This window comes from Dendrobates tinctorius, unplaced genomic scaffold (assembly GCF_039654945.1).
Source record: "Dendrobates tinctorius isolate UK_male_01 unplaced genomic scaffold, ASM3965494v1 ptg000161l, whole genome shotgun sequence".
NCBI classification, from domain to species: domain Eukaryota; kingdom Metazoa; phylum Chordata; class Amphibia; order Anura; family Dendrobatidae; genus Dendrobates; species Dendrobates tinctorius.
In genome coordinates, this window is record NW_027361828.1 from 3,719,560 (window position 1) to 3,747,418 (window position 27,859).

Sequence of the window (27,859 nt, forward strand, 5' to 3'; positions counted from 1 at the left end):
TTCGCGGTATCGGAATTACGATACTGAGTTCCGATACTTTTAGCATATCGAATACCGGAATCGGAAGTTTCCATAATGCTCTGAGCCAGTTTGATTTGATTCAGCCAATGAGGAATCCTCAGAAGTGTGGGCACATCCTGTTAGGCACGTAGGCATGTTAACTAATGGCATGGCTGCGATTGGCTGCTGAAATGATGTCATGATGCACTATAAAAGCTGCCGCCGCCGCCATTTAGGGTTCACTCTGCTGTGAATTCAGTTAGGGACAGGCTGCTGTTCAAGACTCTGAGGGACAGTTAGAGATAGCGATTTGCAAAATAATATTGTGCTTTACCCAGGTTACATTATCAATCACTGTAGCTTTCTTTTGCCTTGCAGCGCTGTTCACAGCTGTCTGCAAAGTCTGTGTGAGTGCAGCTCATGCTGTAGTGTGTCCTGCAGCCACCTCCGCTTGCAGGCTGCTCAGCGTGCGTCACTGCCTCATACATATTTTTGTTTTATTGCTGCATTTTTCATTAATTCTCCTATTAGTGTGCATCCATCCGTATCCTTATCGATTGGTTGCAAACACTCTAGGAGTAGACCGCGGAGCCTTTCTGCAGCCTTTCAGTGCTAGTGCCCAGTTCTCTGCACTGTTCATGGCTGTCTGTGAGGTCTCTGTGTGTGAGTGCAGCTCACGTTGTAGTGTGTTCTGCAGCCACCTCAGGTTGTAGTCCGCTCAGCGTGCGTCACCGCCTCATACATAGTCCTTTTTTTGTTTTATTGCAGCTCATTTTTCCTGATTTTTTTCTCCTATTATTGTGCTTCCATCCGTATCCATCTACGTTGGTTGGTTGCAAACACTATATAGGAGTAGATAGAGGAGCCTTTTTTCTGGTTTGTGCCCTGCAGCCGCAGCCAAATTAGTATTAGCTTATTTTTTGGAGCCTCATCTATTGCATTGTAGGTTACCTTCCTGCATTGTAATAGCTCCAAAAAGTTTGTGATACTATCGCTTTCACATCTTTAGTCACATCCTTTTTATTTTTTGAAAAAAAAACACGTAAATAAAGTTCACCAAACACTCCACTTGACAGTTGTGTAGGCCACATTAGCTCATATTAAAGTGTAGTCCACACACTTTATAAAATTAGTGATTCTTATACCTGTTAGCAGCTGTTCAGGAATAAGCACACTAAGCCCCCCTTTGTACTTTTCTGCCTATCTTTATCAGTCTACCAAGATGAAGAAGGCAGGGAGTAAGGCACGTGGTCGTGGGTGTGGAGTTTCAGCAGGGAGAGGATGTGGGGATGCTGTGCCTGCTGCGGGCACCAGTGACTCAGGATCCCCCAGTTTTACCAGGCAATAGTCCTTTATGCGCAGCTTTGTAGGACCTTGCCGTACCCCACTGCAGCAGGACTAACAAACTGAAGCCGTTGTCGGATGGATGGCAGCAAATGCATCGACTTCAATGACTTCCACATCCTCTCAGGGCCAGAGCACTGAAGAGCAACCATCTGTCCCTTCACCACCTGCCAAATTGCCCAGGCAGTCAGAGAGCCCTGGACAGGAGCCATCTCATTTTCTACTTCTGTTCTCTGAATCTGATGGCATGGAAAGAGGGGGCCAGCCAAGCAGCATTCTAGAATGTGAAGAAGAGGGAGTATGCAGTGATGCGCAACTGCTTTGTCCCTCTGAATCTGAAGAGGCGGGTGGGCCAGTGCCTATAGTCAGCACACCTCAGTACGCATCAGATGATGAGACTCAGGTGCCACTTTCTGGTGCATACGGTGCTGGCGAGACTACCCAGGAGAAGCAGGTGTTTGAAGATTGGAGTGTAGATGATGAGGTCCTTGACCCATCATGGCGTGAGGAACAGGAAGGTGGTGGGAGCAGCTCTAAGGAAGAGATTCCCCGAATGGCCAAAACAGGAGGGAGAGGGAGGAGGAAGACTTGGTTGCCTCTAGCCTCCACTTCAGCACCCGTTAGGAGCATTCCTCTTCCAAAAGCCAAAACGGGCGCTCCCAAGACTTGCAGTGTGTGGTCCTTTTTTGACACAGTTGCAGATGACATTTGCTTTGTCAAATGCAAGCTGTGTAATCATAAAGTCAAAAGAGGGAAAAGTGTCAGCAAAATGAATACCACTAGTATGTGGAAACATGTGCGGACCAAGCATGTGGTGGAGTTACAAAGACACACTGAAGACGTAGGCCAACCTACAGCACCACCTACCACCTCTTCAGCTCATGTTGTAGCCTCTTCCTCCAGCTCACACACAGCTGGTTCGGCTTCCTCACAGGATGGCCATGGAAGAACCTCTGGCAAAGTTGTCCAGAGACCCAGTGACATTCCACCCACAGCACCATGTTCCCGTTCATCCTCACACTCCCAGGCCACTCTACAGCCATCGGTAGCACAGGCATGGGAGAAAAGGTGGCCATAGTTGTCAAACCATCCCCGAGCACAGGCTCTGAATTCTGGCATTGCAAAACTACTGGCCTTTGAAATGCTCTCATTCAGGCTGGTGGAGACTGACACCTTCCGTAACTTCATGGCACTGGCAGTCCCACAATACACCATGCCCAGCCGCTTTTATTTCAGCAGGCAAGCCGACCCTGCCCTGCAAAAGCATGTGGAGCAAAAAATTAAACATGCGCTACTAAACGCCGTCAGTAGCAAGGTCCACCTGACCACCGATGCATGGACCAGTAACCATGGAGAGGGACGATACCTTTCCCTCACTGCCCATTGGGTCAATGTTGTGGAGCCGGGTACAGATCTTGAGAGTGGCGCTGTACGTGTTCTGCCAACTCCAAGGATTGCAGGAATCCAGTCTGTACACATTGACTTCTCCTCATACTCCAGTTCCTCAGAATCTTGATGCACTGCTGCACAAGGTCCGCATAGAGTGCGCTCACTTGCGGCGTTCCAGCATGGCAAGATCGCGCATTGCAGCTCTGCAGCGCCGATTCCGCCTTCAGGAACATCGCATCATATGTGACCTACCCACCAGGTGGAATTCAACGTTACATATGTTGGAGCGGTTGTGTGAGCAGCAGGCAGCAGTAATGGAGTACCAGCTGCATCAGGGGCAAACAAGTCGCACAAATGCTCTTAGACTCAGAAAAAAGGAATTTATGCTGTACTATTGAATTTTTATATATATTTCTATTACGTTATGTATTAATGTGTTTTTGTGTTTTTTCTTTTTTTTTCTCTTAATTTTCTGATTTTATTATTTTTGTATAAATTGTTCACTTCTGATTAGATCACCTGTGACAGAGTTTTATATGTGGTTCAGCTGATATTCCACAGCTACTCTGAGTCTAAGAGCATTTGTGCTCGAAACGCGTACAGAGACCTGGAGAATATCCCCATGCGGTGAACTTTGTTGCCGTTACTTGATCACAAGCAGCCATGAATGTATTTTAAACATGATACAATAAAAATCCTGGATTTTAAATTTCTGGAGCTGGACCTTTCTTCCTTTTCTTCTAGGCAGGGGACACTTTGTGAGGAGGATGAGGAGGAGTCAATGGAGGAGGAAGACATCTCTCCAGAGGAGGGAGGTACACAGTGCTCTAGTAGTCAGTATGTACAGCGAGGGTGGGGTAATGTAGAGCACTCAGAGATGACGCCTCAAGCAGGGGACAGCGTTTCTTGGGCAGTTGGCAGTCTGCAACACATGGTTGATTTCATACTGCAGTGCCTGAGAAATGACCGCCGCATCGCCCACATTCTCAACATGGCTGATTATTGGGTGTTCACCTTCCTAGATCCTCGCTACCGGGACAACTTACAAAGCCTCATAACACCGTTGAACCGGGAGCGTAAAATGCGGGAGTACCAAGACACGTTGGTGCATTCCATCATGTTCTCCATTCCACCCGAGAGCAGTGCTGCTAGTGCTTTACAAAGCAGCTCGGTGCGTCGAGGCAGTGGAGGAAGCTCTGCACAAAGAGGGAGCAGAGGCAGCGCCTCAGCACAAGGCAAAACCAGTATGGCCCAAATGTGGCAAAGTTTTGTGTGCCCGCCACAAATGTCTACACCATCACAGATGGCTCCAGTCAGCAGGAGGCAACGTTTCCGTCTGATGGTGACTGACTACATGTCTTGCCCTGTCAGTGTACTCCCAGACGGCTCTTCCTCCTTCAAGTTTTGGGTCTCTAAGCTGGATACATGGCCAGAGCTTAGCCAGTATGCATTGGAGGTGCTGGCTTGCCCTGCTGCCAGTGTATTATCGGAACGCGTCTTTAGTGCCTCAGGTGGTGTACTAACAGACCGTCGCACGTGACTATCCTCCAATAACGTTGACCGGCTTACTTTTCTGAAAATCAACAAGGCCTGGATCTCACCAGAATTTGCCAGTCCTCTTCCAGAATAAATAATTGGTTGGCAACAGTATCCAGGTCTCCTGTTGTGTTCATGTTTCTACCACCTGAACTGTAATCCCTGAGCTCCAACACCGCCAGTTGTTGCTCAGAAGTGCTGTCTCCACAGAGAAAAGCACTAGCTCCTGTGTTAGTGGGGTTCAGTAACACCAGCTGCTCCCCTGCTGTGTGTCCGGCAAAGTCTCCTGCTGCCTCCACATTCAAACTACATCAGAAATAAAACTTGCTCCAATTAGGCCTCAGCCTAAACCCTGATTGACCCTGGGCTCCAACATCGCCAGTTGATGCTCATAACTGCTGTCTGCACAGAGAAAAACACATGCTCCAGTGTTAGTGGGGTTCAGTCACGCCAGCTGCTCCCAGGCTTTGTGTCCGACAAAGTCTCCTGCTGCCTCCACATTCAAACTACATCAGATTTTACACTTGCTCCAAGTAGGCCTCAACCTACTCCATGATTGACCCTGGGCTCCAACACCGCCAGTTGTTGCTCAGAAGTGCTGTCTGCACAGAGAAAAACACTAGCTCCTGTGTTAGTGGGGTTCAGTAATGCCAGCTGCTCCCCTGCTGTGTGTACGGCAATATCTCCTGCTCCCTCCACATTCACCCCGCATCAGATATTATACTTGCTCCAATTAGGCCTCAGACAAATCCTTGATTGACCCTGGGCTCCAACACTGCCAGTTGTTGCTCAGAAGTGCCGTCTGCTCAGGGAAAAACACTAGCTCCTGTGTTAGTGGGGTTCAGTAACGCCAGCTGCTCCCCTGCTGTGTGTCCGGCAAAGTCTCCTGCTGCCTCCACATTCAAACTACATCAGATATAAAACTTGCTCCAAGTAGGCCTCAGCCTACACCATAATTGACCCTGGGCTCCAACACTGCCAGTTGCTGCTCAGAAGTGCCGTCTGCACAGAGAAAAACACATGCTCCAGTGTTAGTGGGGTTCAGTAATGCCAGCTGTTCCCCTGCTATGTGTCCGGCAATGTCTACTGCTGCCTCCACATTCACACTACTACTGATTTCAAACTTGCTCCAATTAGGCCTCTGGCTCTACTCTGTCTCTAGTATTTACCCTGGCCTCCAACACCGCCAGTTGCTGCTCAGAAGTGCCGTCTGCACAATCAACACTTGTTCCTGTGTTACTGGGGTTCAGTAACGTCAGCTGATCCCCTGATGTGTGTCCGGCAATGTCTCCTGCTCTGTCCACATTCCCACTACTAGCATGCAAGGACGCCGCAGGCCGCGGGCCGGTCACAGGATGCCGCAGCTGACGGGAGAAGCCAGGCTGCGGCACAGGAGCGGGCAGGTAAGTACCGTGGAGCGCAACGGGGGTAGTAACAGTACCCCCCCTTAAGCCGCCCCCTACTGCGATTGGCAAAAAATCTCCTGAGAATGCGGGGAGCGTTGATGTTCTCCCGGGGCTTCCAGGACCTCTCCTCAGGACCAAAACCCTTCCAGTCAATAAGAAAAAAGGACCTACCCCTGATTCTTTTCATGGCGAGGATATCTCTTACCTCGAAGGTGTCGTCGGTACCAACCAGCCAAGGAACGGAACAGGGTGATGAGTGAAACCGATTTAGTATCACAGGTTTCAGGAGAGAAACGTGGAAGATGTTCGGGACTCGACGTGAAGCAGGCAACCTCAACTTGTAGGCAACTTCATTGACTTTCAAAGGGACCGATGTACTGGGGGCCCAACTTGTACGAGGGTACTTTTAGCCTGATAAATTTGGACAAGAGCCAGACTTTATCCCCGATATGAAACGGCGGAGGGTCCAATCTCCTCGGTGGCTTTCTTGAGGGCAGTGTTGGTCTCGGCCCAGATCTCAGAGAATTCCTCCAGGGACACAGAGTTGGCCGCAGGTACTTCGGAAGCTGGACTTAAATGGGAGAGGAAGGCCTGGATGTCTGCCAAACATAACAAAAAATGAAGATTTGGTCGAGGATTCGCCGATATGGTTGCTGTAGGCGAACTCCGCCCAGGGAAGCAGGTCAACCCAGTCATTTTGGTGGACATTGGAAAAATGACATAGATATCCAGTGATCATCTGGTTGGTTCGCTCCACTTGCCCGTTAGTCTGTGGATGGTAGGAGGAGGAAAAATCTAAAGATATATACAATCGTTTGCAAAGTGCCCTCCAGAACTTGGAAGTGAACTGGACCCCCCGGTCGGACACAATGCATCGAGGTAGACCATGGAGCCTGAAAATCTGGTGGATGAAGATCTTGGCTAGTTCAGGCGCAGATGGAAGTCCGGTCAAGGGGATAAAATGTGCCATTTTGGAAAAACGATCTACCACTAGGACTAGCGTACAGCCAGATGAGCGGGGCAAGTTGGTGACAAAATCCATGGCGATGTGTTCCCAAGGTACTGTAGGGACGAGCAGGGGGACGAGCAAGCCGGGTGGAGATCGTCGTGGTACTTTGTTTCTTGCGCAAGAGGGACAAGAGGCCACGAAGTCCATCACATCTTGGCGGAGGGTAGGCCACTAGTAGTACCGAGAGATGAGAGCGAGAGTCTTCTTGGTTCCGGCATGGCCTGCCAATTTGGAGGAATGGCCCCAGAGTAGGACTCTTCTCTTGACATCCACGGGCACGAGAGTCTTGCCTGGGGGTGGAGAAAGCAGATTCACCGGAGCCACGGTGATTATCCTTGAGGGCTCAATAATGTGAGCAGGTTCATTTCCATCTTCAGACGGCTGGAAGACTCTGGATAAGGCGTGAGCTTTGGTGTTCTTGTCACTCGGGCGAAAGTGGAGCTCAAAATTGAAGCGAGTGAAAAACAAGGACCACCTAGCCTTTCGAGGATTGAGTCTCTGGGCGGAGTGAAGATAGGCCAGGTTCTTGTGGCCTAAGTAAATCACAAAAGGGTGGACAGCCCCCTCCAGAAGGTGACGCCATGCCTCCAAGGCCAATTTTATGGCCAAGAGTTCACGGTCGTCAATTGAGTAATTGCACTCGGACGGAGAAAAGGCCTTGCAAAAGAATCCACAGGTGACCAGAGATGGTTTTCTGAGATAGTACAGCCCCGGCTCCTGTAGCACAAAGGGTTTGCTGCTCTCGGGATGGGACTAGACTGGAGCTGTAGAGAATGCCCGTTTTAATGTCAGAAAGGCCTCTTCAGCCTCCGTGGTCCAAGAGTTGGAGCTCATGCCCTTTCGGGTGTGGGCGGAAATGGGTTTGGTAATTGAAGAGAAATGAGGAATAAATTGCCAGTAATAGTTGGAGAATCCGAGAAACCGTTGGATAGCTCTTATACCGACGGGACGAGGCCACATGAGAATGGCTGACAGTTTCTCCGGATTCATCTTCAATCCAGCGTTGGAGATGATGTAGCCCAGAAACGGTAATAAGGTCTGCTCAAAGAGACATTTCTCCATCTTAGCGTACAGGCGATTCTCACGAAGGCACTGGAGAACCAAGCGGACACTCCTCTTATGAGACGAAAGGTCTGGCGAGAAGACAAGAATGTTGTCCAAGTACACTATCACACAGGAGTACAAGAGGTCCCGGAAGATCTCATTGATGAATTCTTGAAACACAGTGGGAGCATTGCACAGACCAAAGGGCATGACAAGGTACTCATAGTGAACATCTCGAGTGTTAAAAGCGGTCTTCCATTCATCGCCTGCGTGGATGCGGATCAGATTGTAGGCTCCTCTGAGATCTAACTTGGAGAAAACCCATGCTCCTCTAAGGCAATCAAACAGCTCCGGAATGAGAGGAAGTGGGAACTGTTCTTGATGGTGATGTTGCTCAGGCCCCTGTAATCAATGCATGGACGCAGAGAGCCGTCCTTCTTTTTGGCGAAGGAGAAGCCGGCTCCTGCAGGAGATGAGGATTTCTATATGAAACCCCTGGCAAGGTTCTCCCGGACGTATTCGGACATGGCCAAGGTTTCTGCAGGAGACAGTGGGTGGATTCTACCCCGAGGTGGGGTGGAACCGGGAACTAGCTCGATGGGACAATCAAAAGGCCAGTGCCGGGGAAGGACCTCCGCTTCCTTCTTATCAAAGATGTCTGTGTAGGACCTATAGGCTGAGGGTAGGCCCGAGAGGTCAGAAGGTGGATGTGAAGAAGCAGCCGGACGAATAGGATTCAGGCACCGAACATGGCACGAGTGTCCCCAGCGAAGAACATCCCCGGATGACCAGTCGAGAACTGGCTAATGTGTCCGTAGCCACGGATGTCCCAGGAGGATCACGTGGGAAAGACCAGGGAGCACATAGAAGGCTATTCTTTCCCAGTGTAGAGTGCTGACTTGCAAATCCACCTCCTCTGTGACCATGGTGGTGGATTCCGGTAGCGGTCAGCCGTCCACTGACGCAATTAGCCGAGGATTCTTCAGACTGACCACGGGAATCTGGTACTTCTCCACCTCTTCACGCCGGAGTTACCTGCTGCGCCCGAATCCACGTAAGCCACCTCGGAGCCTCGCCTCTGCCCCAAAATCAAAAGAACGGAGATTGTAAGTGGTTGAGAGGAATCATGGTCTCCAAGGGAGGCCTCTCTTACCTGGCCTAGGCAGACGAGTTTCCCGTTCTCTCAGGACAGGAACGGATGAAATGCGAAGCTCCACCACTAGAGTTGAGTGAAATGGGTCGAAAAAATTCAAAATTCGCCGACTTTCGCCAAAGTCGGGTTTCATGAAGTGAAACCCGACCTTAGCGTGAGGTCGACCACGAGGTCGGCGACCATCGCGCCAAAGTCGCGTTTCAAAAGATGCTTTTGTGCCCTTTTTCAGCCAATCAGGAAGAACGGACACTGTGGGCAACGTGATGACATAGGCAGCGGTCACCACCATCTTGGAGAAGGACATGCAAATGATTGGCTTGCTTTGTGTGGCATCACAGGGGGTATAAAAGGGCGGGGACGCCGAACACCATGTTACTCATGCTGATCTCAGAATAGGGAGAGCTGCTGCAGCTGCTGATTCTGTAGGGAGAACGTTAGGAAGGCAAAAAGAAAAAAAAACTACTTCTGCTGCTAGCGCTTTTCACTATAGTTACTGTGCAGTGAAAGGTGAAGATTTTTGCTTTTGTGCAGCAGCGCTGGTGGTGATTAGCCTGCCTTTTAAGGCTAGCTGCATTGCTGTGTGCACACTGGTGTTCAAACTGCTTTTTTAAAAGCAATCCAAATTGTATTGTTTTGTCCAGGTGAAGTAGTGAGCGTTCATTTTTTCACACACCGTACAGCGGTGTACGCTCCTCTCTCAGTACCGTGTAACGGCTGTTATCACGGCCAAATTGAAGCTATCTACCTGTGTGACTCTGTAAGGAAAAGTCGAGGAGTTTGTCCGTTCTTACTGACCTACACCTTATAGTTTTGTCCGTTTTTCAAACAGTTTAGTATATTTGCTGTTTGATTACATTGAAAACTAGAGAGAGACAGCATGTGTCAGTCCGTATACAAAAACACGGAGCTTGACAATTTTACATACACCGTACAGCGGTGTACGTGCACGCTCATCTCTCAGTACCGTGTAACAGCTGTTATCATGGCCAAATTGAAGCTATCTACGTGTGTGACAATGTAAGGAAGAGTCGAGGAGTTTGTCCGTTCTTACAGACCTACACTCTAGGGAGATTCCAATTCTGCCCAATTCTATATACACCTTGTAGTTTGTCATACACTAGGCAATTTCTGCCGGTCACATTGTGGTGTTATAGACACAGGGCCTGACAGAATCCAACTGTGTCCTGAAGTGTAGAAAGATTCCAATTCTCCACAGTCCTCTATTCATCTTTCTTACAACATCCAGAATCTGCCTGGCACATTGCGGTGTAAAATAAACAGGGCCTGACAGAATCCAACTGTGTCCTGAAGTCTACAGAGATTCCAATTCTCCCCACTACTATATACACCTTGTACCTTGTTTTACAGTACCATATAGTTGGTGGTATTTTGGGTACATTTTCCCCAAAAATGAGGAACTATGGTGGAAGAGTCGTGGAAGTGGGCGGGGGTTGGCAGCTGGTAATGATGGTGTTGGTGGTGGATCTGCTGGTGATGGCAAAAGCAAAATAGCAACTAATGCAGGAGGTGTTAAGCCTGCGTCAACGTCTGGCTCCACAAGGCCTCGAAGGCTCACTTTTCTGGGAGTAGGTAAACCGCTTTTAAAGCCGGAGCTTCAAGAACAAGTTTTGGCTTACATTGCTGACTCAGCCTCCAGCTCTATCGCCTCCTCTTCTGAAGTTTTAAAAAATAAAAGCACTGAGTCATCATTGGAGGCTCATGTTCATGAACCACACCTTTCCTTGTGTCCTTCACCCCAACCAAAATTGAAGGATGCGGCAGGCCACACTACAGATTACTCCACGGAGCTGTTTTCACATACCATGCCTGAGTTATCAAGTCAAATCGTGAATTACCCAGGCAAAGATGAATCTGACATGGAGTGTACTGATGCACAGCCACTGATAGATGATTCTGCTGGTACATTCACTCAGAGCACTACATTGTCCTCGCAGTGTACTGAGCCAGAATCTGACACAGATGAAACTCAGGTGCCCCTTCCCGCATACTATACCACCACACACGGTGACACAGAGGAAGGTGCACATGACATTGAAGAGGAGGTGATGGATGACCCAGTTGTTGACCCAGATTGGCATCCATTGGGGGTAGAGGGTGTCGCTGCCAAAAGCTCAGAAGAGGAGGAGGAGCATTCGCAGCGGGCATTGACATGGCAACAGCTGTTATCTGGCAGGCCCAGAGCAGTCCAAAAACCGGTTGCAAAAGCCAAGAGCTGCAGGACACCTTGGCCAGACGGTCAAAATAGCACAGCGTGCAAGGCCTCAAAATGTCTTCCATAGTAGGAAGAGTGCAGTGTGGCACTTTTTTGAACAAAATCCTAATGATCAGGCAAAGATTATCTGTAAGAAGTGCGCAAAGACCTTTAGCCGAGGGAAAAATCTGAGAAATTTGAATACCAGTTGCATGCTAAGACATTTAACCACCATGCACTTGCAAGCATGGACGGACTAACAAAACTCACCTACCACATGTCCTACTGCTCCCAAAGAAGGTAGTCAGCAATGCTACATTGTTTCCCCCATTGTAAGTCCACCGGTTAGCACACCACCAGCAGCAAATGTTGAGTTGTCGTCGCAAGGGCAAATCAGTCAGGGAATCACACTGTTATTGCAATGAAAGACTGAATCTAGGCCATCAGAAAGAACACCAACTCCATTACCATCATCAACCCTTTCTCAGTCCGCCATGTCCACCGCTAGTTCCACCATATGCAGCTCTCAAGTCCAGCTCACCCTACCAGAGACTATGAGTAGGACAAGAAAGTACTCATCCTCTCATCCGTGTACACTGGGTTTGAACACCCACATTGCCAAACTAATCTCGTTAGAGATGATGCCCTATCGCTTGGTTGAAAGCGCAGCTTTCCGCGAACTCATGGCCTACGCAGTACCACGCTATGACCTACCCAGTCGCCACTTCTTTTCTCACAAAGCCATCCCAGCCCTCCACCTTCATGTGAAAGACCGCATTGTCCATGCACTCAAGCAATCAGTGAGTGGAAAGGTGCACCTCACAACTGATGCATGGTCCAGTAGGCATGGCCAGGGCCGTTACGTGTCCTTTACTGCGCACTGGGTTAATGTGGTGGATGCAGGGTCCACAGGGGACGGCTGTGATGGCACAGTGCTGCCTAGCCCACGGTATAGGAAACATGTGGCTGTAGGCGTTCGGCCCTCCTCCTCCTCCATCACCAGAAGCGAAAGCTCGTCCACAGAGCACAGTCGTATGAGCACTGCATCCGCAGCTGACAGTGGTGCACACGATGTGTCCCACTATCGATCAGCTAGTGGAAAGCGTAAGCAAGCTGTGTTGCAGATGATGTGTTTGGGCGACAGACACACGGCGGAGGCATTGGCCGACTACTTTCAGCGACAAACTGAGTCATGGCTGGGCAGTCTACATTTTGAGGCAGGCAAGGTAGTTAGTGATAACGGCCGGAATTTTGTGCAGCCATAGCCCTTTCAAAACTCAGACACATACCTTGCTTGGCTCACACCTTGAACCTGGTGGTCCAGTGCTTCCTCACTAATTATCCGGAGTTATCAGCCCTGCTCCATAAGGTTCGAAGACTGTGCTCGCACATCCGCCGGTCGCCGGTACACTCCAGTCGTATGCAGAAACTGCAGCGATTACTCCACCTTCCCAAGCACCGCCTAATTATCGACATTGCAACAAGGTGGAACTCCACCCTGCACATGATTGAGCGGCTGTGCGAAGAGAGGCAGGCCGTAAAGCATTTGTGGGAGGATACATGGGCAGGCACTTTGAGGGCAGACATGGAGTTGACAAGTGTGCAGTGGTCGAAGCTGAAAGACCTCTGTAAAGTCCTTCAATGTTTTGAGGAATGCACACGGCTGGTAAGCGCAGACAACGCCATCATAAGCATGAGCATCCCACTTATGCGTCGGCTCATGCAAACTTTGACGAACATCAAGGAGCAGGCGTCTGCAGCCGAGGATGATGAGGAAGAGGAGGAGGGAAGCCTTGATGATAGTCAGCCATTGTCGTGGATAAGGTGGAGGAAGAAGAGGAGGAGGAGGATGATGATGGGGATGATTATTTAGGGGAGGAGGATGCTTCTCGTGGGGCAAGAGAAAATGTTGGCGTGGCAAGGTCTGTTACTGGGTTTGTGCGTGACTGGAGGGATGTGGATTTGCCTGAAAGTGCTCCTCCACCCAGCACTCGCAGTGCATCATTGACACCGGGAACATTGGACCACATGTCAGATTATGCCTTGCAGATCCTAAAAAGGGACCCCCGCATTGCCAAAATGATGAACGATGGTGACTACTGGTTGGTCAGCATCCTGGATCCATGCTATAAAGGCAAATTCCAAAACATCATGCGACAGGAGAACCTTGACCTAATATTCGCTAACAAACAAGCAACTCTGGTAAACTGGTTGGTTGAGGCATTCCCAGCACACAGCAGCGGTGATGGTTGTCACACGAGCCGTCGGGGCCGGGGGCAACTTGGAAGAGGTGTTGGTGGTGCACACATCAGAAGTGATGTTGGAGACAGGGGTTTCATGACCATGTTGTGGACTGATTCTTCAAGTCCCGCTCATACGACTGGTAATACTGCATCAATTGAAAGTGACAGGAGACAGCACTTGTCAACTATGGTTACAAGCTACTTTTCCTCCTATATCAATGTTCTCCCTCACAGGTCATTCCCATTTGACTATTGGGCAGCTAAACTGGACACCTGGTCTGAATTGTCACAATATGCTTTACAGGAGCTCGCTTGCCCAGCTGCAAGTGTGCTGTCGGAAAGAGTCTTCAGTGCTGCTGGATCAATCCTGATAGAAAAAAGGACCCGTCTGTCGACCCAAAATGTGGATGATCTAACCTTCATTAATATGAACCATGCATGGGTTTCCAAGGATTTTGTCACACCTTACCCTGATGACACATAGGTTGACAGAAAAATGGCTTTCTTTGGTCCGCCTCTTCCTGGGACTTGACCAATTTCGCCTTTAGCAGCAGGTGAATATCCCACATCAACATATGCCATTTTGTAAACCTCCCTAACTGGGCTGCCTCCCCCCCCATGGCCGGGGTCACCACCTAGCCCATGCAACCGTGCGAGTGCCGTTGCCCTGGACAGGTGGGTGGGCCGACTCTTGGGCGCGGGCACTGGCACAGGGTCCCTCATAGTGCAATCAAGTGTCTCTGACGGTGGGGGTGCACACCCGCCGTCAGACACACCGCCGTACCGCCGTACTATGAGGGGCCCAGTTTTCCATCTCCTCTTTAAACGAATATATTATGGCTGTGTGCACATTTGGTGCGCTAATTGAAATAGTCCCTGAAAAAATCTTTCCAATCTTGAATTTTTTTTTATTTTTTTATTTTTTTTTCTTTGTATACATGTGCATACTAAAAAATGGTTTGTTGTGCTAAAATTAACATTGCACAAAAAAGAAATAAAAATTTGACATGTAATTGAAAACCGCATGCATTTTGAAAAAATTGTATCTATGTGAATTTTACTGTTGTGAATGGTTGCAACATTGAGATCTGTGATGTTTCTCTTCTATTTCAGAAGTTTGCTTCATTTTTTCATGGATAATAACAAGAGAATAATGAATAAAAATTAAGAAATAAAAAAAAGATAAAATACTACTGAAGGCGATAATATTGTATCTTAATGAATCAAATTGTTATATTTAATTGTGATTGTTAGTTTTTTCTCTATTTGTTTTATATTTGTTTTAATTAATTATTTAACCGGTGTGTAGACCAGATAGAGTATATAAGATCTACCCATGGACAAAGCTGCGTATCATGATTAAGAGTGCCTAGCCACTCGAAACGCGTAGATCGATCGCATGCCTTGTAACTCATGCTGGCTTTTAAACCTCATTTCTACTGAGTGAATAAAGAATATTTTTCACTACATCGTGGAGCTGGACAAAGTTTTTTCTCATTGCCTTGGATTGTGCGCTTTGACACAGCGGTCTCGTGCTCCGATATTGGAATGCTATGTCTGGTGAGCTGGATTTGTATCCTGATTTATTGCTTCAAGTGTCTCCATGCACCCAGAGGCTTCCCTTCTTTATTTCACAAGAGGTTTTAAAGTAAGTGCTGGCATTATAAAAGACTTTCTTATTTGGCTATTTGACCATGGAAAATGAAGCTAGACAGAATAAAGCTGCCAAACTGTTTGCTGGGTTTACCGCTGAATCTGCACATGTTTCAACAAGCTCGAATGTGGAGCTAGAGGATTTGTTAGCACTTATGCTAAAGGAAAATCGGATATGGTGGAATGTGAGTTCGTTAAGAAATTATAGAGATAAAAACATTATTCCAAGAGGACTTAGAGTTAAAAAAGTCCCTAGTACAGTGTACTCAGATGGGTTTGTACAAGAATGGAATAATATATTATCAGACTGCTCCTTGAAATTGATTTCCCTAATTATAAGAAATGAAGAAATTCTCTTGCAAGATTTACAAAAACAAATTGATATCTTGAAATCAAATGCGCAAGACAAATTATCGAAAGAAGTTTATGAGGAATTTTTGCATAATACTACTATCAAGATTGACAAAACTGAGGAAAAGATTATGGATACTAAAAAACGAAAACTGGAGCGTGATTTATCTGATTATTCCAAAGAGCAGGTGTACGAATGGGGGAGATGGGAAAATGCTAACAAGTCTCCCAGGTCTATACTACGAAGACCTAAACAACACACCAGTGCTAATCAAAGTCCCCGACAAGTGACTTTCAGTTCATCTGATGCTGAAACTTCGAATGGAGCTACATCAGACTCTGACATGGATGTGACGAGGCAGTCAAAAAACTCATATTACAAGAGAAACAGATCCAGAAAAAAAGAAGGAGAAAGGTAAGGAAGCAAGGAACATCAAGAATAACGCAAAGATATCATCTGAGGAATCCACGTTAGGTGACTTTGATGTTATTAATTTTTCATCATTGAATCTAACTGCTGATCAACGTGAGTTACTTTCATTTGGACTTTCTTTTGTTCCTAGTTGTAATTTTAATCTTTTCTCCACAATATGTGATGTTAATAGATTTATTAGGAATATTACTTTGAAATTGCATTTTGAAGATAACCCTGATATTACTGTGGAAAATGATGTGAATTTTGAAAATACTTATAGTAATTGTTCCTTTCCAGAACAAATGTCTATTATCAATTTGCAGGCTTTACAAAATGAAAGCGTGCCAAATGTTGATATTGCTGCTTCTTCAGCAAAAAGCATTAATATTCCTAATCCAAACTATTATCCGGTTAAAGCAAGGAGACCTGTGATGGATAGGTTTCAAAGTGCTGTTGAAAATGACCTTAGATTATTATCTGAAAAAACGCATGGTGTGAATTGTGCCTGCAGTAACTTGAGGCCGTCCCTGAAAAAAGCATTGTTAGAACTGAAGGCAAATGAAAATATTATAATAAAGAATTCAGATAAGGGTGGATCGATTGTCCTTATGAATAGGGATGATTATGTGAACTGGGTTGAAAATATTCTTAATGACCCTATGATTTACAAAAGTATTTTAGAGAATCCTTCTCTTAATACCAAAGAGCATATTTTTCAGATTATTGATGAAGGCTTTTGTATGGGTTTTATTACTATGAGAGAGAGGGATTATCTAAAGGTGTTAAATCCAGTTACACCAACGCTTTATGCGTTACCAAAAACCCATAAAAAAAGCTTTCCTCCACCAATGAGACCGATTTTATCAGGGATAGGATCTGTGAGTGAGAAACTAGGGGAATGGTTAGATTTGCTTCTACAACCCTTGGTTCAGAGGGTCCCTGGTTTTATTAGAGACAGTACAGAAGTATTAAATTCAATGGATGGTTTAATCTGGGATTCCAAATTCTCATGGATAACTACTGATGTTGTTTCTCTCTACACATCGATTCCACACACAATAGCAATTAACGCATTAAAATTTCATCTACAAAAATATAGTAATTTCTCGTGTGACTTCCAAGATTTCATCTTGGATGTCACTTTTTTGTTGATTTCCAACAACTATTTTATATTCAATGAGAATTACTATATACAAGTAAATGGCGTATCCATGGGAGCCAAATATTCCCCTTACCTAGCAAATCTCGTTATGAGTTGGTGGGAAGAAATGTATATCTACAATCTTGATAATCCTTGCACTGATTGTATACAGTTTTACGGTAGATACATTGATGATATTGTCATCATTTGGAAATCAGACATAATAACAGTACAGAAGTTTGATGCGTACATCAATTGCAACTCTGAATCTAAGATTTCTAACACGACATGAAAAGACCACTATTGATTTTTTGGATTTAAATCTGACTGGCATACCTAACAAATCCGTTATTACTCGTACATATCGCAAGGAGACAGCTGGGAACACAATTCTCCATGCAAAAAGTCATCACCCCAGGCACACAATTAAGGGTATTCCTGTGGGTGAAATGACGCGTGCTAAGAGAAATTGTAGTTGTCCCTCTGATTATAAAAAAGAAGTTTCTGACATTAGACAACATTTGGGTAGGAGAGGTTATGATCGATGGAGTCTGGATAGGGCTGAAAAGATTGTTTCTAAAAAATCTCGTTTTAAAGACTCGCACAAACTGTCCAAAAATTCTGCTAATCCTATAACAATGGTGTTACAATTTAGTAATCAGTTTTTCAATATTAAAAAAATAGTTGAGGATAACCTGGCAATTTTAAAAGAAGATCCAGATATTGAAAAAATAATAAAAAAAAGGACTAAGGCTGGTTTCACATTTGCGTTTTTTTGCGCTGGAAAAAAACGCATACGTGCGCATGCGTTTTTTCCCCTATATTTAACATGGGTGCGCATACCTGCGCGCTGGCAAGCGCACGTATGCGATTTTCATGCGCTGCGTTTTTTTGGGGTGTGCGTTTGTATTTTACAGACGCAGCATGTTGCATTTTTTGGCCCTGCAAAAAAGCGCATGCGCACGTATGCGCACGTTTTGCGCTAAAAATGGCCATTATAGCCTATGGATGCGCATACGTGCGCACTGGCATGCTCATGTATGCTTTTTTTAGCGCTGCGTTTTTTTGGTAGTGTCCACTTGTTGTACTAGTTATAATCTTCTAAAGTCAAAAAAAAAAAGTCTATGTAAAGGAGGTGCCTGCCAAAACTCTGCCACTACTACACTGACAGATTGGAGAGCAGACAGTCAACAAGGAAACCATCTTCTATCAGCGAAGAATGTGAGTATATTACATTATATGCCTGTCCTTTTAAATTATGTATGTACTAATGATTTTTATTATTTTTACATGCAGTATGTCTTCAGAATCCGAGTATTCCCCATCGCGGCAGGAATTGGCGCAAGCAGACCGTGAGGTGATTATTTTCGTGCATCTGGTAAGTATATCTGCTGCTTCTCCAAATCTCTTACGTTTTTTTCAACTTTTTTAAGACATCGTCATCATCATCTTCTTCTGCGGACGGGACTAGTGAGGGCGAAGAGCAGGAGCAGCGAAGCCAAGTCCCGGTGGTGATACGGAATGTATGTATCAAATGATTTGTAATGTTCTTTATTTTTTATCTTCTATTTTTACTCTTTTTTATGTTTCTTTTTTTGTAACTTTTTATTCAATTTAAATTTGATTATTCTAATTAATGTGTTTTGTCTAGGTTCCACAACGGGATGAAGACGTCTACCTGGATAATGAGCAGCTCATCAGCCTGGTCCAGGAGCGTTCACCGTTGTGGGACAGCCGTGACCGGCTGCACAAGGACATTGTGGTGACCCGGCGGCTATGGAATGAGGTGGCCGCAGCGTTGATGGATGGCTGGGACAGCGCCACAGAATCCTCCAAAAAGGCGTTTAGTGAGTATTTCCCTGCTCTGTATTGTGCCGCAGTGACTGTTGTCCTTGACGGCACTGTTGGGTTTCGTGCTAGGCATATTCTAGCAGGAAACCCAACAGTGTCATCGGGGTCTACAGTGACTGCTTTGAGTATTGTATTGCTACATTGTGCCGCAGTGACTGTTGTCCTTGACGGCACTGTTGGGTTTCGTGCTAGGTGTATTCTAGCAGGAAACCCAACAGTGTCATCGGGGTGTACAGTGACTGCTTTGAGTATTGTATTGCTACATTGTGCCGCAGTGACTGTTGTCCTTGACGGCACTGTTGGGTTTCGTGCTAGGTGTATTCTAGCAGGAAACCCAACAGTGTCATCGGGGTCTACAGTGACTGCTTTGAGTATTGTATTGCTACATTGTGCCGCAGTGACTGTTGTCCTTGACGGCACTGTTGGGTTTCGTGCTAGGTGTATTCTAGCAGGAAACCCAACAGTGTCATCGAGGTCTACAGTGACTGCTTTGAGTATTGTATTGCTACATTGTGCCACAGTGACTGTTGTCCTTGACGGCACTGTTGGGTTTCGTGCTAGGTGTATTCTAGCAGGAAACCCAACAGTGTCATCGGGGTCTACAGTGACTGCTTTGAGTATTGTATTGCTACATTGTGCCGCAGTGACTGTTGTCCTTGACGGCACTGTTGGGTTTCGTGCTAGGTGTATTCTAGCAGGAAACCCAACAGTGTCATCGGTGTCTACAGTGACTGCTTTGAGTATTGTATTGCTATATTGTGCCGCAGTGACTGTTGTCCTTGACGGCACTGTTTTTTTTTTAACAACAGTGGACAAAGTCCGAACACGTTGGCGTTCGATCAAGGACCGCTTCAACAGTGATGTTCGTGCTGAGGGCCAGGTTCGCAGTGGATCTGCGTCAAGGACCAGAACTCGATACCGTCACTATCACGCGTTGCAGTTCCTAAGACCGGTCCTTGCCACGAGATCGTAAGTATTATAAATTTTGGGTTTTTATTTTTATTAATCTGTGTTTTTCTAATCCACAGCTGATGCTTCTTGTAAAGGCATGGTAGTAATGATTTTCCTTTCTTCCACAGCACCTGGAGCAGCACCCTGCAACCTGGCCCTGGTGCGGTCCTTCCTCGGACGTCCTCTGACCCGTCCGAGCCATCCGACAGCCAGGAAGCACCTTGCAGGTCAACCACACACACAGCTGGTGACCAGGAAGCTGGGCCATCAGGTGTTCCCCTGTCCCAGGTCTCTGCCACTGGTTATGCGGGCACTACCCGCCAGCGGCAGAGGGCCTTGGACAGGAATGTCTTGCCCAAGTTTATGCATTTGAGCGAGGCCTTTAATTCCAGCCTCAAGTCACTGTCCGACAGAGTTGAAAGCGGTTTTGCACTCATGGAACGTGGTTTTAACCACTTTGAACACCGCTTCAATTCTGTAGAACAGCGCCTTGACCGTCTGGAGGCCGACCTCAACAGACCAGTACACCATTTTTTTAGTAAGATTGAAAAGGGCATGGCGGAACACCTTAGTCCTGAGCAACAGCTGAATGTGCTGCAGGCCTGCAACAATGCTTTCTTGCAGGCTATGCAGCATAATCGGTACGGTCAGCAGTCAGTGGTGTCATTTCCACCTGTGCCACCATTGACTCGCTTCACCCCACTACCGACTTGTGCTGCATACCACTGCACGGACACCTCTATTCAAAGCCAGGACACCCACCGTTACACCACCACAAGTCTGAGTGCAGCTGGTCACTTCACCGACACCACCATGGCAAGCGCTGCTCCTGTCTGGAGCACCACCGCCACTCCCATGCATGCGTGGAGCTCAGCCACCACTAGGCAAACATGGAACAGCCCTGCCGCTACAACAACATGTAGTAGCCCTGCCACCACCACTCTGCAAACCTTGACCATCACTGCCGCCACCAGTCCTCCTGCAAGGACGAGAACTGCCAACGAAGAGCAGCAGCAGCAGCCACCTCAGCAGCAGCAGCCACCTCAGCAGCAGCCACCTCAGCAGCAGCAGCCACCTCAGCAGCAGCAGCAGCCACCTCAGCAGCAGCAGCAACCACCTCAGCAGCAGCCACCTCAGCAGCAGCAGCAGCAGCCACCTCAGCAGCAGCCGCCACCTCAGCAGCAGCAGCAGCCACCTCAGCAGCAGCAGCAGCCACACCAGCAGACGGGGGACCTACATTCAATATTTGCCCCTAGTTCAAGGCGAAATCTATCAAGGCGGGCATTGGGCCAAAGTCGGTCCAGGCACACAAGCCTACGGCGACATGCCATTACAACTAATGTACCTGAACAGATTTCCTCTCCTCCAAGTGTTCCTAGTTTAATTCCCTTAACTGGACTACCTTCCCCTACAAGTTTTGTTGCCCCTTCCCCTCAAACACCGTCTTCAACTGCAAGTGTTGCATATTCCCTGCACACCCCCAAATTGAAACCATCTGCCCCCAAACGCCGGAAAAAATAATTTTTTGGTTTATTTTTGTGATTAAAAATAAATTTACATTTGTGGTTCACCATTCCAAAGTTTCATTAATGTTGTTTGTGCAGCTCACACACACTGATGGGTAAATACATGTTAAAAACCAACCCAAGGCCTAGTATAGTCATATGTGAAATAACACGGACTAGTATAGTCATACCAAGGCCTAGTGTAATAACTCGAGTTTTACCAACTGGGATCTGGTTTCATGAAAAACAAACTGTTGAAACTTGTCTTAAAAATAAGTTTCTTTCTAGTTTCACCAGTTTGTTTTTTGTGAAACAAGATGCTAGTTGTTAAAAATCGAGTTATTACAGTAGGCCTTGGTATGACTATACTAGGCCGTGGTATTTCACATATTACTATACTACTATCCCCAAGGCCTACTATACTCATATTTGAAATACCACGGCCTAGTGTAGTCATTACAAGGCCTAGTGTAATAACTCTAGTTTTACCAACTAGAATCTGGTTTCATGAAAAACAAACTGTTGAAACTTGTTAAGTTTCACCAGTTTGTTTTTCGTGAAACAAGATCCTAGTTGGTAAAAATCGAGTAGGCCTTGGTATGACTATACTAGGCCGTGGTATTTCACATATGACTATACTAGTAGGCCCAAGGCCTACTATACTCATATTTGAAATACCACGGCCTAGTGTAGTCATTCCAAGGCCTAGTGTAATAACTCTAGTTTTACCAACTAGAATCTGGTTTCATGAAAAACAAACTGTTGAAACTTGTCAAGTTTCACCAGTTTGTTTTTCGTGAAACAAGATCCTAGTTGGTAAAAATCGAGTAGGCCTTGGTATGACTATACTAGGCCGTGGTATTTCACATATGACTATACTAGTAGGCCCAAGGCCTACTATACTCATATTTGAAATACCACGGCCTAGTATAGTCATTCCAAGGCCTAGTGTAATAACTTGTAAGTTGGAATGGAGCAGATTACATTCATCCACTCAATGCTGACTTGTATTCCCCATGGACTTTCATTGGGGTTGGGTTTTGAGGGTTGTGTTTTGAGAAAATCACATACTTTTTTTTCAACTAGTTGCACAATTTTCTCTTGAAAAAAATTGGTTTCCTGATTCATGGCCTGCAGCTTTGCTCGTTCCAATATATTTCACGCAGACTATCAATGCTGCATTTTAACTCATATGTGTATTTACCTGCCCAGGTGTGTGAACATCAAAAAATTCAGTTATACATGGGAAGTTTTTTATTTAATTGGAGTTTAAAAAATATAGTGCACTCAGTAATGGTATCAAATAAGGTTTTTTATTACCATAAACAAACAAAAACATTACACCATTTCATCTTGCCAGTGCACCCGTCCTACATCAGAAATAAAGTAGGCCGCAAATTGGTCCCTCATTTGGCCAACTTCAACGGATGACCTGAGAGTGTGCTGAGTGAATTCAGGCAATGGGTTAGGAGCATCATCGTCCAGTTCAAAGGTCGGGTGCTCTTTAGCCATCACAAAGTTATGTAGAACCACACAGGCCTTCACCACCTCATCGACTGTTTCAAGTTTAAGATTAATGGCCGTGCCAAGAATTCGCCATCTGGAGACAAGAATCCCAAAAGCACACTCGACAGTTCTTCTGGCCCTGGTCAGCCTGTAATTAAATATTTTTTTGGTGTGGTCCAAGTCCCGGCTGGAGTAGGGTTTCAGTAAGTTTCCGCACATTTGAAAAGCCTCATCGCCAACCATTACAAAGGGCAGTGGCGGAGCTTCGGTGTGAGGAAGAGGCCGTGGCATAGGGAAATTAAATTGGTTGCCATACAACCTCCGGCCCATGTCTGAGTTTTTAAAAGCCTGTGAGTCATTACCACGGCCAAATGCTCCAATGTCCACTGCTACAAACATACATCCGGCATCCGCAATCGCAATGAGTACTATTGAAAAGTACTTTTTGTAATTATAGTACTCAGATCCCGTTCTTTGGGGTTTGATGATCCGTATGTGTTTACCATCAACAGCTCCCAAACAGTTGGGAAAATTGCATACTGTCCAGAATTTGTCAGCAATTTCCATCCACTTTTCAGCGGTGGGCAGGGGCATAAATTCTGGACAAAGAACATTCCAGAGAGCCCGGCAGGTGTCAGCAACAATTCCAGACAAGGTAGAGATTCCAATACGGTACTGGAAGTGTAGTGAAGATAGGGTTTCTCCAGTCGCCAGGAATCTGTGAACAGACAAAGAAGTAAAATTAATATTTATGTATATTATTTTAAAAAACTATAAAATAAAATATTAGTACATTCACGAAAACTAATTACCCAAGGTTTTGAATACTAAATTTAAAAAAAAAAACATCAGACCGCACCCCTTGGTTTTTAAAACATACCGTAATGTCACCAGTAGCCGTTCCTCAGGAGGAATCGCACGACGGAGCTGTGTGTCCTGTCTCCGGATGGATTGTTGGACACGAGCAAGCAAATCCATGAAACTTTCGTGGGACATCCGGATATAATCTGTAAATTTCTCCGGGTTTGACTGGAGCTCGCTGTAGAGGGTGTGGTATGCCCCATGGCTCTCCCGGAGTTCAACAATCGGATGTATCCACATACGCCGCCGTCTTCGCTGCCTCTCTCTCTTCCTTTGTTCATGGCAAGCAACTGCATACGCCTGAGCCATCGCGATGTCCAAATCCAAGTTGAAGTGAAAACTCTTCCAGCGCAGATCCATGGTCACGAGAAGAATCAAGCAAATGTGAAGAATACTGTAGACAGGGTCTATATATTAACATACCACACCCACAATGAAGTCCCATTGGTCTTGTGTGTTGTTGAATGGTTGTTTTTTCTTTTTTGTGGGGTTTTTCCAAAATCTGTAAAAAAAACGCAAACGCACAAAAAACGCATACAAACGCGCAAAAACGCTGCGTTTTTTTCCTGCATGCGCATAAAAATGCTTGAAAAAAACGCAGCGTTTGTATGCATTTGTATGCGTTTTTTCAATGCGTTTTTTTGCGGGAAAAACGTGCTGCAAAAAAAAGCAAGTGTGAAACTAGCCTAAGGATAGTTTACAGAAAAGCACCATCCTTAAAAAATAGTTTATCACCAAGTTTTCTTTGTACTCGGCAAGAACATACGGGCAATTGGTTGAAAACGAGAGGTTTTTTTAAATGTTCTGCCAGTCAGTGCTATATGTGTACCTATACCAAAAGGTGTGATAAATTTGGAGATTTTGATGACAATAATCTATTTGACATCAAAGATTTCATAAACTGCAACACCAAAAATGTAGTTTATATCATGGAATGTACTTCTTGCCGACTAAAATATGTGGGTAGCACAAAACGCACGTTAAAAACTAGGATTAGAGAGCACATTCTCGATATAGAGAATGCTAATATGAATAGAAACATATCGCAGCTCTCCCGACATTTTATTGAGACTCATAGTAAAAAACTGGACTCATTGAAAGTATATGGGATTGAGAAAGTCCACAATCGGATTAGAGGTGGGGACTTAGAACCTGTGCTTAGGAATAGGGAGGCGTGGTGGATGTTCAAATTAAACACCAGTATGCCACGAGGCTTGAATAAAAGAAAAGACACCATGCTCTTTTATTAGACTAGCACTTACCAACCCTTTCCTCTTTGAAATATCTATCTTATTATATTTATAATGAATCCTCATGTTCTGATTAAATATATATTAAAATATGTGGTAATATGGTAGTTTTTTGCAAGGTTTTTCATAGGGTATTTTTTGTGCATAGAACTGTATTTTCATGCCGTTTTTCGAATCTGCATGTTTAAAATATAAAAACTAAAATATTCGACATAATTTTGTGTTGATCGGTTATTTAGGAAATACTTCATTTATTTGGGAAATTCTATGATAATCTTTCTATATATGTATTAGAACGGTTTTTTTCAGTCCATGAAGGGGAAATATAATAACCGAATGCTTCCCCCCCCTTTTTTTGGGTTGCAGATATAAACTAAAAATTAAATATAACGAAAAAATTTTTTTTTTTTTTTTTTGTGCAAATTGAAGTTTTCCATCTTTCTGTCTTGAGAAAGTTTATGATAATGACTTTTCAATAAATGTATCAGAACGGATTTTTTATGATTGGTGTATGATGGGGAATAAAAGAATTAAATGTTTTTTTGGCTGTGTATATAAACAAAAAAATCATATACACTGAAAAAAATTCTTTAGAACAGTGCAAATTGGAGTTTTCCATCTCCTCTTTAAATGAATATATTATGGCTGTGTGCACATTTGGTGCGCTAATTGAAATAGTCCCTGAAAAAATCTTTCCAATCTTGAATTTTTTTTTTTCTTTGTATACATGTGCATACTAAAAAATGGTTTGTTGTGCTAAAATTAACATTGCACAAAAAAGAAATAAAAATTTGACATGTAATTGAAAACCGCATGCATTTTGAAAAAATTGTATCTATGTGAATTTTACTGTTGTGAATGGTTGCAACATTGAGATCTGTTATGTTTCTCTTCTATTTCAGAAGTTTGCTTCATTTTTTCATGGATAATAACAAGAGAATAATGAATAAAAATTAAGAAATAAAAAAAAGATAAAATACTACTGAAGGCGATAATATTGTATCTTAATGAATCAAATTGTTATATTTAATTGTGATTGTTAGTTTTTTCTCTATTTGTTTTATATTTGTTTTAATTAATTATTTAACCGGTGTGTAGACCAGATAGAGTATATACTGTAAGATCTACCCATGGACAAAGCTGCGTATCATGATTAAGAGTGCCTAGCCACTCGAAACGCGTAGATCGATCGCATGCCTTGTAACTCATGCTGGCTTTTAAACCTCATTTCTACTGAGTGAATAAAGAATATTTTTTACTACATCGTGGAGCTGGACAAAGTTTTTTCTCAATGTTTACCTCTCCCTGCTCCTCCGCTGTGTAGTCTGCGCTGTCAAATCCGTCACTGGGACTGCCACTACAAATTTGGTGAACTGATAGAAGATGATGGCTAAGATGTAGCTATGCCCTGTCCCGCTGGCCAGGATCTAGCTTCAGATGATCAATGGCTTCCATTTCTTATGGATGTCGACTCACAATGAGATGCAGTGGTGGTTTCTCATTAGCTTTCACAGTTTTCCTACCCACAGACGTGTGACATTCCAGCGCACATTTTTAAATGTGCCCTCTCATGCCAATCCAAATGAATCGCCTACGGCCTGTGGCTTCTGTCTTTTGCACTCCAAAGTTACGTGACAGAGCATGATAGGCAGTGAGCACCATGTTTACATCTCTCCTTGTGATCAAAATTATATGGATATGAGTAATGGTGATGGGATCAACGGTACTGTGATACAGCAGCACTTTCTTCACAAAGAAAGGTTTTCGCTGTCTCCACACACTAATTAATTAAGGGTCTGCATCGCCTCTGAGAATTGTGACGGAAGTTTATCCCGTGAATAGGAATTCCTAGATTTCTGCAATCACTAGAATTTATGTCTGTAATTGTATGCATCTCATTTCCTATTGCGGAGAGTGTGGACTGTCTTACTGAGACAGAAATATATATGAAGATTTAAAAATACCACCAAAAGTGTATACTGGTGTACGCTTCAAATACATTTCCTTTTTTCTACTTTTTAGATTGCTGTCTAATCCATACTGAGAACATGGAGATTTTAAATATTTAAACTATGCTATATATACCTGCTATCTAGTGATAATGTACCCTTTCTCAACTTTGTACAAGCTGGTCAAATTCATACTGGGCCTGAGACCGTCTGAGCCTGCCTCCTGATCTATAGACATAGGTTTTTAATGTGTAAACTATGCTATACATACCTGTAATTCGGTGATACATTACCCTTTCTCACCTTTGTCCAATCAAGTCTAATCCATACTGGGCCCGAGACCGTCTGAGCCTGCCTCCTGATATATAGACCTACGTTTTTAATGTGTAAACTATGCTATACATAACTGTTATCCTGTGATACGGTACCCTTTCTCACCTTTGTCCAATCACGCCTAATCCATACAGGGCCTGAGACCGTCTGAGCCTGCTCCTGTTATATAGACATAGGTTTTTAATGTGTAAACTATGCTATACATACCTGTTATCCAGTGATACGGTACACTTTCTCACCTTTGTCCAATCACGTCTAATCCATACTGGGCCTGAGACCGTCTGAGCCTGCCTCCTGATATATAAACATAGGTTTTTAATGTGTAAACTATGCTACATATATACGTGTTACCTGGTGAAACTGTACCCTTTATCAACTTTCTAGAATCTTGTCGAATCCATACTGGGCCTGATAACGACTGCCGAGCTGTTAAGCAAGCTACAGCAACTGTGGTTTGGACACGTAATTTTTTTTGAATTTTTTTAGGAATGCCGGTTAGGCCTAATTCAGGAATTGCGGTTGACCTGCACTTACTGGGAAATCATTGTTCGCGGGGAATAATTGGAATCACAGATCCCCATCACTAACGGTGTTCTGCTGGTTATCTGCACCTGTAAGCGACAAAAGCTGGTCCTTTCAGTGTAGCGCGCATGCAACCCCGGACATGTAACGCCCTGATAGACCATGATAGCGCAAGAGCCTCGCGTATCCCTCTAGTAAGCTTGACGCGTACCATGGGGGCATGCCGGAGTCTCGT